The sequence below is a fragment of the Mastomys coucha genome, unplaced genomic scaffold, assembly GCF_008632895.1.
Source record: "Mastomys coucha isolate ucsf_1 unplaced genomic scaffold, UCSF_Mcou_1 pScaffold5, whole genome shotgun sequence".
NCBI lineage: Eukaryota > Metazoa > Chordata > Mammalia > Rodentia > Muridae > Mastomys > Mastomys coucha.
The window spans coordinates 85,664,126-85,674,234 of NW_022196911.1; the positions used below are offsets into that span (position 1 = coordinate 85,664,126).

The 10,109-nt window shown below is 44.4% G+C and overlaps 1 protein-coding gene and 1 pseudogene across 2 annotated transcripts in view; both read right to left on the minus strand.

Annotated features, from left to right (window-relative positions):
• Positions 1-10,109, minus strand: part of Ankfn1 (ankyrin repeat and fibronectin type III domain containing 1) — a 407,382-nt gene that overhangs the window by 359,982 nt on the left and 37,291 nt on the right. The window contains exon 1 of one of the 2 annotated variants that reach the window (XM_031350945.1): positions 310-359. The exons of the other annotated variant lie outside the window; for it this stretch is intronic. The gene's annotated coding sequence lies outside the window, so the exon portion shown is untranslated. Of the gene's footprint in view, positions 1-309; positions 360-10,109 lie in introns of those variants that run through there. 2 annotated transcript variants of the gene reach the window in all.
• Positions 7,229-7,696, minus strand: LOC116076892 (annotated as a pseudogene).

Sequence of the window (10,109 nt, forward strand, 5' to 3'; positions counted from 1 at the left end):
GCAGTTGATGGATCCGTTACCTCTACTCCTAGAAAACAAGATGTGAGTGGCTCCCTGGTTCCTTGCACACTGGGTTCAGTTTACCAGGGAGAAAGTGACTACTCCTCATTCAGAGGCAAGATATGTGGGAATGGGAAGGAAGCCAGGGGACTAGTGATCTAGAGGCACTCCAGGAGATGGGAAGGAAGAAAAGGGATCTCCATTTAAGGTTGAGAGGCCAGCAGTATGGCTGCTAAGAAGCAGGGTGAGTGGGCCAGATGAATGAGCCCAGGGCTAAGCCTGAATCTCAAGGAAGATGAGCGGACTTACCCCCCCACTGCTCAGAACGACCAGTCGGTGCCTTGCAGGCCTCCAGGAGGACACGCTCTCTCAGCTCCAGCCTGAGGCTGTTCAGCCAGTTCTGTTTAGAGTCTTCACCATGGTTCCCAAGCAGGAGCTGAGGCTGGGCTTTTTGTCTGCAAACACGTCTGCCAGAGTGGCAGGCCAGGGCGAGTCACTCGGTCACTGTGAGTGCCGGTGGCATACTTCTGCTAGGAGCGTCTTTTAAGGGAGGTGAGGAGCCTGAGATTCTAGACTGGCAATTTCCACTGCTCTGCTTTTTGTTTCCTGGGAAAAACGATGGGGCCAGTATTTTGTTGTATGCAACATGGGCAAGAGTCCAAGGTAGATATCAGTAGTCTCATATTTGGTCTATGCATTCATTCATGCAGTTGAACTCCATTCATTCATTCATTCATTCATTCATTCATTCAGCCTGTAATCATTTAGTGTGTCTATACACATGCTCGTGTGTGTGTGTGTGTGTGTGTGTGTGTGTGTGTGTGTGTGTGTATGTGTGTGCGTGCATATTCGTGTGTGTTTGGTGGTGGGTGAATGTGACTGGAGGCCAGAGGACAACTATGGTTGGCATGCCTCCCGTGTTGTCAGGCTTTCGTTTGTAGACATTGTTTCTCACTGGCCTGGAAATTTCCAAATTGGTTAAGCTGGATGGCTAGCAGTCGCCAGGGATCTGCCTATCTCTGTCTCCTGGCCCCTGCTCCAGTGCTGAAATTACAAGTGTATACCAGGTGCTAACTGGTTTTACATGAGTTCGACACAAACCAAAGTCACTTAGGAGGAGGGACTCTTGATTGGGAAAACACTTCCCTAAGATTTGTCCGTAGGCGAGTCTGCCGTACATCTTTATTAATGATTGATGGGATGGGGCAGCTCATTGGCAGCAATGTTAACCTGGGCAGGTGGGTCTGGGTTCTATAAGAAGCTAGGTTGAGCAAGCCATGAGGAACAAGCCAGTAAACAACATTCTTCCATGGTCTGTTTCAGTTCCTGCTTCCAGGTGTCTGCCCTATTTGAATTTGTCCCCTGACTTCCCTCAGTGATGATCTGTTACCTAGAAGTATAAGATAAAATACTGCTCCCCACCTGACTGAGTTTGGTCATGGTGTTTTATCACAGTGATAGAAACCCTAAATCCTAAGTAAGACACGCTATCACAAGAGGCTGTTAAAATGCAGGCCCTTTCATTTCCCTGATGACTAAGGATGTTGAACATTTCTTTACATGCTTTTCAGCCATTTGGTATTCCTCAGTTGAGAATTCTTTGTTTAGCATTGTGCCCCATTTTTTAATAGGGTTATTTGGTTCTCTGGAGTCTAACTTCTTGAGTTCTTTGTATATATTGGATATTAGCCCTCTATCAGATGTAGGATAGGTAAAATCTTTTCCTAATCTGTTGGTTGCCATTTTGTCCTATTGACAGTGTCCTTTGCCTTACAGAAGCTTTGTAATTTTATGAGGTCCCATTCATCAATTCTTGATCTTAGAGCATAAGCTATTGGTGTTCTGTTCAGGAAATTTTCCCCTGTGCCCATGTGCTCGAGGCTCTTCCCCACTTTAATTTCTATTAGTCTCAAAATAACCCTGAGATTCCACCTCACACCAGTCAGAATGGCTAAGATCAAAAACTCAGGTAACAACAGATGCTGGTGAGGTTGTGGAGAAAGAGGAATACTCCTCCATTGCTGGTGGGATTGCAAGCTGGTACAACCACTCTGGAAGTCAGTTTGGTGGTTCCTCAGAAAACTGGATATAGTACTATCTGAGGACCCAGGCATACCACTCCTGAGCATATACCCAGAAGATGCTCCAATGTGTAATAAGGACACATGCTCCACTATGTTCATAACAGCCTTATTTATAATAGCCAGAAACTGGAAACAACCCAGATGTCCCTCAACAGAGGAGTGGATACAGAAAATGTGGTACATTTACACAATGGAGTTCTACACAGCTATTACAAACAATGAATTTATGAAATTCTTAGGCAAATGGATGGATCTGAAGGATATCATCCTGAGTGAAGTAACCCAATCACAAAAGAACACACATGGTATGCACTCACTGATAAGTGGATATTATCCCAGAGGCTTGGAATACCCAAGATACAATCCTCAAACCACATGAAACTCAAGAAGGAAGACCAAAGTGTGGATACTTCATTTCTTCTTAGAAGGGGGAACAAACTACCCATGGAAGGAGTTGCATAGACAAACTATGGAGCAGAGACTGGAGGAAGGACAGTCCAGAGACTGTTCCACCTGGGAATCCTTCCCATATTCAATCACCAAACCCAGACACTACTGTGGATGCCAGAAAGCACTAGCTGACAGGAGCCTGATATAGCTGTCTCCTGAGAGGCTCTGACAGTGCCCAACTAATACAGAAGTAGAGGCTCACAGCTATCCATTGGACTGAGCACAGGGTCCCCAATGAAGGAGCTAGAGAAAGGACCCAAGGAGCTGAAGGGTTTGCAGCCCCTTAGGATGAACAACAATGTGAACTAACTAGTACCCTTAGAGCTCCCAAGGACTCAACCATCAACCAAAGAGTACACAAGGTGGGACTAATGGCTCCAACAGCATATGTATAGTAGAGGATGTCCTAGTCGGTCATCAGTGGGAAGAGAGGCCCTTAGTCCTGTGAATGCTCTATGCCCCAGTGTAGGGGAATGCCAGGGCCAGGAAGGGGGAGAGGGTGGGTTGGTGAGCAGGGAAGGAACAGTGTTTTTTTCTTTTTGTTTCGGAGGGGAAACAGAGAAGGAGATATCATTTGAAATGTAAATAAAGAAAATATCTAATCAAAAAAAAAAAAAAAAAAAAAAACCACAGGCCCTTGAATTTGGAAGGCAAGCACTTCCTTGACTGAGCAAACTCCTCAACCCAATTTATATTTACCGAGTGCCTATTATAGATCATGTCAAACTCCCTTGGGGAATAAGGTGAGTAAAAGAAACTCGTGACTTCCTTCAATAGAGAAGGCAGGCATCCATAAGAAAAATCCCATGAATCAACATGCATTGCAGATTGTGATGCATGACGGAAGAAAGGCCTCTAAGTAGTGAAAGCACTTGGCAGAAGGAGAGTGTAGAGAGAAGACGCAATCTGAGAAGTTAGAAATGCTTTCTGGCAACTGAATACAACAGAAAAATGTACTTGACAAGTGAGAAAGCAACATTTCAGGGAGGAAGAAAATGGCATGTGCAAAGGCTGAGAAAGATGGTGAGTATGGAACATACAGAGGGAAAAAAAAATCCCAGTGGTTAGAGCCTAAGAGGAGGAGGAAGAGTCAAAGTGATGGTGGATCACTAACCACTAGGCAGGCGCTATTTTTTTTTTATGCATGTTAAATAATAGGAAGCAAATCAGTCAACAGCATTGTTGTTATGTGACTTTTCTTGGGGAGAGATTTCAATTTACTCCAAATAGGGTGTTGTCAGATTAAAGAAATGGATCCAAATCCAAGTTGGCCAATCAATGACTTACAAATGCTCATCAAAGGAGCCTGGATAATGAGTGATATTCAGGAGCATTGGTAACACATAGGGACCCACAGCACCAAAAAGTCTCATCCCAGCATGAATGAGGACCTAAGAACGTTGACTCATGACAGTCCTAACCCCAGTCAACCTTCAACCTTCTGTCTATGCTAGCACTACCCCTGCCCCCGGCTAATTATGTACAGTAAGGGCAGGACTGCCAGCAGCTAGTGTTGAGGGTTGTCCTGATGTTGTTTGAACTTTGATGTTAATTCTGTTTCCTCGAGAGGGGTGGCTCCCTGGACAAGCAGTCGATCGTGTACTCAAGCGATCTCCTGTAAACCTTTTCCCCATTTACTGGTCAATAAAGGCTAGAGCCTGTAATTGGGCAGCAGAGGGGAAAGGAAAGGTGGGACAGGAGGTCTTTGAGAGTGGGGGCAAGGAGAGAGAGAGAGTATGAGAAGGGAAGGAGAGAGGATGGAAGAGGAGGAGGAAAAGCAAAGATGGAGTAGAACCACATGGCCAGACGAAACTGCAAGTATCAAAGAGTCTCATAGCGGTGGAATAAATCAGTATAGTATTAATTTTGTCCAATCTAGGCTTATTGCTTATAAATATAATCACTGGATTATGTGGTTTTTGTATGGGATTATTGGAGTCAGGAATTACTGCAATATATAGAAGTGGGCAGGAAGAAGCTCATGATAGCTAGAAAGCAAGGACATCTGACAACTCTCTTGGTCATCCTCAGTCTATTAGACAATGCTGATGGCCCTATCTTAGAAGAATCAGATATTATAATCACAAGGCTGCTTTGCTTTAAAAAATAGTAATGGCCATACCATGCCTGGAGGGTACCCATGTGATATTAATAAGGACACTCTCTCTTCATGATTCATGTTAAAATTATAGATCTTACCTCTGTGAAGTTATGTATGAGCACATGGCTGGCTCTGTCAATCCAGTGAGGGAAAGTGACTGTGGTATGTTTGTGTAGAGGGATTTCATCACCAATGTATGTGAGCTCAGCATTCCTTCCACTCATCTGTGCCAATCATGGGCATGTATGTCTGTCTAAATCAGTGACGTCAATCAGGGGTAGCTTTGGCATCCCAGAGAACATGGAAAATTCTGTGGATAATTTTGGTTGTCACAAATAGAAGAAGAGATATTTGTAGCCTCTAGTCAGCCAGATTGAGAGAGTCTGCAACAGCATCTAGAACAAAGCATCGTCTGGCTCAGTAGTTACCAAGCCGAGTATACCTGGTATAGATAAGCCTCTATCAAAACATATCTCTGAGCAATCACAACATAGAACTCCCTCTGCTGTCTTGTTCTGAATGAGAACTTGAGCAAAAGGCAGACTTTTGCCTGAGCCACTGAGACACATGTTACTGCAGTGTAACCTCACCAGTTCGGACTAAGACAGAGGTAAAACAAAGATTGCCATCATTGTGCAAGTCTGGAATCTAGAATGCAAAGATGCCAAGTAAGTTCTACACAGTTAGGCAGAGCTGAGATGTTTACTCAGATCTCCTGGACCCTAAACCCTATATATGAACCACATGTAAGTAATTCAGGGTCCTGTGTATAGACCTGGGAGAGAATTACCTTTCTCAAAAGCTTCTGAACCTTCACCAGGGTCACCAATAACATTATTTTTTATCCATCAAATCGTTGATTACTGGGAGAGTTCAGAAAGATGTCGAGAAACAGGTTTGGCTTATAAAGCAAGATGAAAATCTTGACCTTGTGAAACTTTGCCTTGTCCCCCATATTTTCTTGTGCGCGCGCACGCGCACACACACACACACACACACACACACACACACACACACTTTTCCCTGGTCCTAATTATACTGATGACCTGGGAACATGACATTATCTTCAGCAAAACTATGATGATCATACATTGTGCACTTAGCAGGCCTCTTAGAGTTTGGCTTCAAATATCAGTTCCACCCAGGAGTACCTATGTACTGTGGACCAAATCACTTAACCCCTCCATCAGTCATTTGCAAAATTAGATGGAGCTGTGACAAAGTTATTTCCATAGGGTTATCAGAGGGATTCTGATGACCTGATATTGCAGTGATTGTTAGACCACAAGGACGCTACAAAGAATTACTAATCAAGCTTTTGGAGAGAGGGTGTGGTAAAGGAAGAATCGTTGGGAGAAAAGAAGGAAAGATTATTCAGTGTCCTAAGTCTGTTGAAGAGCTGTGGTGGTGTGATAGCAGTCCATGTATTTGAAGGTAAGTAAGTAGGGGAGTTCAGAGAAACCCACCCAAAGGAAATACTACTTAGGCTCCGTCTTAGAGAAAGTTACCAAAGGCGTGGCCAGGTGTGAGCTTCCAGAGTAAATGTAGCCTGGGCACAGTGCAAGGACATGTTTGGCTGATGTGGAGCAATTACTTTGGGGCAATGAGCTCAGATATTCGATAAGAAAAGACCAAAACAAAACACTAGTAAGCTCTTTGGAATGGTTCACGGAAAATTTTGACTGCAGCCTAGACTTGTCCTGACAAACTGCTTCAATACAGATCCAGAATAGTGAGAAAACAGAGCCGAGAACAGAAGCCGGGGAAGTGATAGCAGGCAAGAAACAATCATCCTAAGAAGACCCGCCCTTGGAAAATTCGGTGTTGCAGGGAGGCCTGAAAACCAGTGAGAATCTAACAATAGTCGGTATGTGAAAACCACCAAAGGCATGTGTGGAGCTCCTGGGATATGGAGAGCACTATTCTGACAATATTTGAACCTATCAAGCAAGAGGGCGGGGTTTCTAGTCTCTACTTATCCCGACAGTTCTTGGACATCTGGAGTTCTTGTTAGATTTGGAGGAAGTCACACCAGCACCCATGACTCTCCCCTTTAACTGCCAAGTTCTGCTACCCCCACTCCAGTCAACTAGCTGGCTCCAGGGTCTTCTCAAAATGGATCCATGCTCTGACAAGTTTCCCAAAGTGAGGGGAAACCAACATCTCCCAAATGTCACCCAGCCACCCAGGTACTTGATCCTTGATAGTAAAGACATGGAGAACACCGATCCCTGAATTTACTTTTAGTCACTTGCTTTGGCAAAAGTCCAGAGGAATACGCAAAGCCAAAGATTCGCAAGATGATGTTGCCACAGGAACAGCCAGAGAGGGGACTGGCACTTGAGCGAATTGCTCATCTCATCTCTCTTCAGTGGGTTCTTAGAACAATGTCCCCTGCTTCTATCTCCTAGGTAGTTATCATTAAAAATCATTGTTGAACGTAGTCCCAGTGGCATTTCGGATATTCTCGAGTGTCCCCCTCTCAATTTTCTATGGAGTCCTTATACAACCTAAGGAGAGGGGTTTGCAGGACAGGATAACCTTCAACACGAGATTTTTTTTTAAGTTTATCTGCATTTATTTTATGCTGAATTTATTCCCGTGCCATGAGTTTTTGTTTCTTCAGTTTCTTCTGAGATATCTTTTTCTTCTGTGCCACCTCCTCTTCTGGCTTTGGAGCAGTCTGCTCCTTCTCAGTGAAGATCATCTCCATGTGGCAGGGGGAGCTCATGTGTGGGTTAATCCGGCCATGAGCTCTGCAGGTTCGTCGGCTCATCTTAGGTGCCTCGTTCACTTGGATGTGTTCAATGACTAGAGAATCTACGTCTAAACCCTTAAGTTCAGCATTCCTCTCTGCATTTTTAAGCATGTGCAGCAAAAACTCAGCACTCTTTTTTGGCCACCGTCCCTTTGTCCAGCCCCACTGTTTGGCTGGGCGCACCTACCGACTCCACCATTATACCGCCAGAATGACATACGTTGCTTCTTTAAAGTGACATCCTTCAGATACTTAGTGGCTTTGCGGATATGCATACCCTTGATGGCCTGGGTAGTTTTTCAGGTGTTCTTAAAGTGAACACGGAGGTTTGAACCTCTTGATTTGCATGATTTTGTGGGGTTTTCTGGGTCGAGAGAGTAGTGAACCATCTTCACAGGTCACCTCTGGCCGCTCACACGAAGAGCTTTTTTTTTTTTTTTTTTTTTTTTTTTGAGGAAAAGCAAGTGTCATCATTCCTAACTGAGAAGATGAGGACATTAGGATGTAAAAATGCAAAACCTTGCTCAAGTGTTCTGATTAAGTTATCATCATTCCGGGATGAGAAGTGGAGATTCGAGATTCAAACCGCCTACGTAAGCAGTTAGAAGAAAATGAACTCAGAGAATCCATTGGTGTGAACATTATCTGGCGGTCACTCAGCCTACTAACCTTCGTGTTTGGAGGCAACAGGAATCATGAGGGGATTTGGAGCCCAAAGGGATGCCAAAGTCTCCGTTTTTCACGAGTGAAGTGAACTGAGGTCCAGTGTTTATTCCTTTGGTACACGCATCGCGTTGGTTGCGTTCAGCTCATTCCATTACTTGCACAAAGCTAGTCTCTCTCAATATTATGTTCATAACTACTCTAAGAAGGGCAGAGCTGGTATCCATGGCCGCCACTTATAGAGAAAAACAAGAGAGGACTGGCAGTTGAAGGATCGGGCACTCAGGCTTGAGAGCAGTGCCCGGTTTGGATTTCTGCTGTGTGATCCTGGGCAAGATATCAGAGACCATCTATAAAATGGGGGAGAACTAGCAACTTCATTGTAGCCTTTTACTGATAGCTAAATATGATAATATAAAGTTATGAGTGCTTAGTCAGACGCAGCATAATAACCCTCTATTATCAGTGTCTCAGCTTTGCTACTGTTGATGTCTGAGCCCCAGCCTTCTTGATTGTAGAGGTGGTCACACTTACTGTAGGATACTTAAAGCATCCTTGATACCCCTTGAGCCTGTGGTCACAACGCTTACCTTATCCCCGAGTTATGACAATCAGATATATGTTCAACTTAGACATCACTGCAACACCATACTAAAATTACCCATTTCCATGATTTTCACAGGACCAAGAGGTTCTCAAGAGGAGAAAACATTTCCTTTTTCACCTTCAGACCCTGGCCCTCATCTGTCTGAGTGAAGAAGCAGCCTAAGCTTGCCTTTAGTGAGCGAGTTCGAAATGTAACTGTCTGGTACCACCGCACCCCCCACTACCCAACATCCACAGTTTTTTTCCTTTGGCTCAGTAGGTGACTCAGGAGCCATTGTGGAGAGATTTATAACACCCCTCCTGCTCTTCTGCCATTCCCCTCCCTCCTGCAAACATTAATTGCCACTTAGCGAAACAGCAACATTTGTTGCCAGGAGCCAGTAGAACCCGAGCGCTTTGCCAAGGGCTACAAGGATCCACAATTACACGTCTGTTATTTGTCTTTTGCTTGCCATGCAAATCACAAGCTTGTCCATTAATCTTAAGGACACTGGTACCTGGGAGCTCCTAGTTTGAACACCTCTAGCAAGTAGCCTGCACTCTTCTACCTGCAAGGGCATGCAATTCTTGTGTGTGTGTGCATGTGTGTTGGCAGGGCTTGTCTTGTGTTTAGTGTGTGCACATCTGGACAGCATATCTGGAGGCTAGAGGAGACCACCATGGGCCTTCACCTTATATTTTAAGGCAGGGTCTCTCAATGAACCTGAAATACCCACAACAAATGGCCCACAATGACCTGTAACTTTACCTGTAGCATCTGGTGCCCTCTTTGGGCCTCCAGGGGCACTCACATATGTGGGCATGAATGCACATGAACACACACACTAACATACGTCCTGTGTACATAAATAAATATAAATCTATTTTAAAAGAATCATTAAATACCAAACAAAAAGTGCCCCTCAGTTCACATAAAAGTTGGAGGTGGCCACAGGAGCACCAGAAATAAGTTCTACCAGGGACAAACAAATAAACAAACAAAAAAGATGGTTCCTAAGATGTGAATCTTTTTTTCTGTTGTAGTAGTAAATATATCTACAGGTAGGCCTTACTGTTCTGAAGTGAATGGGAAGTGTGGAAACAGAGGTTTTGCTATCAGTGACCCCAGAGATCTGAGGGGGCCAATGTATAAACTCCAGTTGTCAGAAATCCTCAATGGGTGCTGGCTCTTTGACTTTCCTCCTGCGACCTTGATCAAACTGAGTCGCCTCTCTGGACCTCAGCGCTCTCATCTGTAAAGTGAGTCACTTAGACCCAAGGCATGGTTTGCTAATTCACCCATTGTGTATTGAAGCAAAGAGGATTTGATGAGCCTGGCACAAAGAGCTAACCCATTTCCTCTGCCCAAAATATGCCTCCTTTCCAACCATTTCCTATACCTCCACATAGCCTTGAAAGTCCTGTTCAGGTATCACCTCTTTCTCTCTTTCTCTCTCTCTCTCTCTCT